Source organism: Tupaia chinensis, unplaced genomic scaffold (assembly GCF_000334495.1).
Source record: "Tupaia chinensis unplaced genomic scaffold, TupChi_1.0 Scaffold000132_1, whole genome shotgun sequence".
In the NCBI taxonomy this organism is placed as follows: Eukaryota; Metazoa; Chordata; class Mammalia; order Scandentia; family Tupaiidae; genus Tupaia; species Tupaia belangeri.
In genome coordinates this window covers 4,257,977-4,262,142 of record NW_006159601.1, presented here as the reverse complement: position 1 = coordinate 4,262,142, position 4,166 = coordinate 4,257,977, and positions in this window count along the sequence as shown.

Sequence of the window (4,166 nt, the reverse complement as noted above, 5' to 3'; positions counted from 1 at the left end):
AAAAGAAAAGAAAAGAAAAGAAAAGAAAAGAAAAGAGAAAAGAAAAGAAAAAGAATTCTTTTTAAGAAAGTGCTTCTTGACTGGCTATTTTTCCAGGGTCTCCCGTTCTGCTTTCATATCCCTTCTCTGCACAGCACTTCCTAGCGGCCTCGTTTACCTTGTCAATCTCAACTGCTTTGCTACATGGTTCTTTTAAGACATCATCTTTGGAGAATACGATGGGGGAACAATCATTCTGTTTCTCCCACAAAAAGGTTACTTGCTGGGGCCAGCAGGGGGCGTGGTGGTTAAGGGCACTGGACTCCCATATGCTCAACCGCAGTTTGAGTCCTGGACCTGGCATCTTGCTTTCTCATGGTCTCTCTCTCTCTCTCTCTCAATGTCTCTCTCAGTCTCTCTCATTCTATCCCTCTGTGGTCAAATTTTAAAAATAAGTAAGTAAATAAATAAAGTTAAATTAAGAAAAACAATTCTTAAAAAAAAAAAAAAGAAAGGCTACTTGCTCAAGATCTCACATCTTTCCAGGCTTCTCACCCTTTTCCTTCTTTCTGTTGGACTTTGCTGCTGCAGGGGGCAGTCAGGAGGGCAGTTAGGGAAGTTGCTCCTGGTACATGCAAAGACCCATTCCCCAGGTGGCTCAGAGATGAAATTCGGACGAATCAGTTTGCCTTTGACCTTGAAGCACTGATATTTTGTTCTTAATGTGGACTGGGTTGAGAGAATTGGAGCCTGTTTGTTTTATGTCCTGGCTGGCCTTCCCCTCCCTCCTTCCTGCATTGTTTACTTCTTGTCTCTGCCTGCTATTACAGACTTCATTTATCAGTCTGGGCTGCCTTAGGGGCCCTGCAAGAATATCACTCCCTCCAAGGGGGGAAATGTCCACAGAGGCAGAATCTGTCTCCACTGGACTGTGGGTATGTGTCTCTAATAGAGACTCCAGGTATGTGGGAAAGAAGGAATACACACAAAACACCTCGCTACCGCTCAACAACACTCCATTACAAAATAGGCAATGGAGGGACCAGCAGATGGCATAAGGGTTACTTTGCTGGACTCCCACATAGTTGACCTGGTTCGATTCCCGGACCCAGCGGCTTGAAACTCACAGCGGGCATGTTTGCATGTGAGCTTAAGATCCGGAGAGGAAAATGGAGGAGAAGATCTTACCATGTGGCCATCCCCTACCCCCTCAGGGAGAGTGATTTCTTGCTTTCTGTCTCTCTCTTTTTGGAGAGGTTTTCCCACTACACCTTTTTATAGCAAGACTCAAGGACACTGGGAAGAAGAACTGGTGGAGGTCACGTTGCGAAATCTGGTTCCTGCTGCTTCCTGTTTTCTGTCTCTGTCTCTACAGTGACCACACGTACCCTATAGCAAAAAATCTCTCTAAAAATAAAGAATAAAAAGGCAATGGAGGGCAGCATTGGGTGTGGTGGTTAAGTGCTGGACTCCCACTTGGCCCACCATGGTTTGAGTCCTGGACCTGGCAGCTTGAAAATCACTCTGGAGGGACCAACAGTTAGCGTAATGGCTATGTCGCTGGACTCCCACATAGTCGACCGTGGTTCGAGTCTCGGATCCGGTGGCGTGTGCGTGCGTGCCCAAGATCTTGAGAGGAGAATGGAGGAGAAGGGATTGCGGTGTGGCCACGCCCCCCCGGGGGGGGTGATTTCTCGCTTTCTGTCTCTGTGTCTCTCTCTGTCTGTCTGGCAAGCGCATGCACCCTATAGCAAAAACCTCTCCAAAAAAAGAAAAAAAAAATCACTCTGGGTACATGTGTGTATGTGCCCAAAATCCCCAGAGGAGAGGGTCCATTCTCTCTCTCTCTATCATTTTTTTTTCTTTTTTATTTTTTTGAGCGTTTTTTTGCTATAGGGCATGTGCACTAGTCAGAAAGGCAGAGAGAGACAGAGAGACAGAAAGCGAGAAATTACCCCCCAGGGGGGATGGCCACACCACAATCCCTTCTCCTCCATTCTCCTCTTCAAATCTTGGGCATGCACACACACACGCCGGGTGTGAGTTTAAGCCACCAGGTCTGATCTTTAAAAAATAGGCATCAGACATGGGACCAACAGTTGGCCTAATGGCAATGTTGCTGGACTCACATGTAGTCAATAGGCAACAGACATGGGACCAACAGTTGGCCTAATAGCAATATTGCTGGACTCACATGTAGTCAACCGCGGTTTGAGTCCTGGGCCTGGTGGTTTAAACTCGCGCCTGGCATATGTGTGTGCGTGCCCAAGATCCCATGAGGAGAATGGAGGAGGAGGGTGTGCAGTGTGGCCATCCCCCCTGGGGGGTGATTGCTCACTCTCTGTCTCTCTGTTTTTCTCTGTCTTTCTGGTGAGCACATGTGCCTTATATCAAAAACCTCTCCAAAAAAAGAAATATTGGGGGAAGAAAATAGGCAACAGACTTAAATAGACATTTCTCCAAAGAAGATGTACAAATGGCGCGTGAGCACGTGAAGATGCCCAGCATCACCAATCATTAGGTAAATGCCAATTGAAACCAAAATGAGATACCACTTTATACCCGTCAGGATGGCTGCTGTCAGAAAACAGCACAGGAAGTGCTGAGGATGTGGACAAACTGGAACCCTGTGTCCTGTTGGTGGGAATGTAAAATGGCACAGCTGCTATGGAAAACGGCGTGGTGGCTCTTCCAAATGTTAAGCACTGTGAAAGGAAAGCAGTCCAGAGATCGTTGTTATAGGGCAGTGTGCCCTAGAGAGTCAGAGTGACAGAAAGTGAGAAATCACCTCCTCAAGGGGCTATGGCCAGGTTGCAGTCCCTTCATTCTCCTCTTGGGATTTTGGGCTCCTAAACATAAGCTTCTGGTGTGAGTTTTAAGCTGGGTCTGGGACTCAAACTGCAGTCAACTATGTGGGAGACAAGCACCTTAACCACTATGCCACCTACTGTCTCCTATCTATTTAAATTTTAAAGGCCTCGCAGTAAAGCATAATCCTGAGACTTTGGTTACACACCCAGCAGGCTTACAGCCCAAAAAGATGTTTAAGTTTACAGTAAACAGAGACCAGCAGATGGTGTAATGGTTTTGTCACTGGACTCCCACATAGTCAACTGTGGTTGGAGTCCTGGACCCAGCAGCTTAAAACTCACATCATGTGTGTGTGTGTGTGTCTGTGTGTGTGTGTGTGTGTGTCCGTGTGTCCAGGATCCCAAGAGGAGACTGGAGGAGAAGGGATTGCAGTGTGGCCATCTTCCCTTGGGGAGTGATTTTTCACTTTGTCACTCTGGCTAGCATATGTGCCCTATAGCAAAAATCCCTCTAAAAATATATTTACAGTAAACAAGCTGTCATGCTAGGCTGCAAAAGGCAGGCAGATTTCACAATGTGACCTCCACCGGTTCTTCTTCCCAGCGTCCTTAGTTCATGCTATAAAAAGTAAGGTGTGGTGGGAATCAGTTGGCTGCATTATTGTAAGTGAATTAATATACACTCTTGACAAGTAGCCTGTAGCCCCTGCCTTTTCTCTGTTATATAAACCAACATTCTTGGTTACCATTTTTAAGAGAATGTGTCTGGGAAGCTAGAAATTTGCTTATTCGGGTCATTTGTTCTAAACTCTGGCTCAAGTAAAGCACTTTTTTTTTTTTTTTTTTAACGTTTTTGCCATAGGGCACATGCACTTGCAGGAGAGGAGAGAAACAGAGACAGTGAGATAAAAAGTGAAAAATCACCCCCTCCCGGGGGATAGCCATACCACAATCCCTTCTCTGGGGGTGCCTGTTGTGAATTTCATGCCTCTGGGTCCGGGACTTGAACTGTGGTCCACCATGTGGGAGTCTAGCGCCATAATCACTATAGCACCTGCTGGCCCCCAGTAAACCACTTTTTAAAACTTACTATGCCCGGGACCAGCAGTTAGCATAATGGCTATGTTGCTGGACTCCCATATAGTCGACCGCAGTTCACGTCCCTGGCCTGGTGGCTTAAAACTCACACTGGGCACATGTGCATGAGTGCCCAAGATCCTGAGAGGAGAATGGAGGAGAAGGGATTGCGGTGTGGCCATCCCCCCTGGGGGGGTGATTTCTTGCTTTCTGTCTCTCTGTCTCTCTGTCTGTCTGGTGAGCACACGCAACCTATAGCAAAAACCTCTCAAAAAATAAAATAAAATAAAATAAAATAAA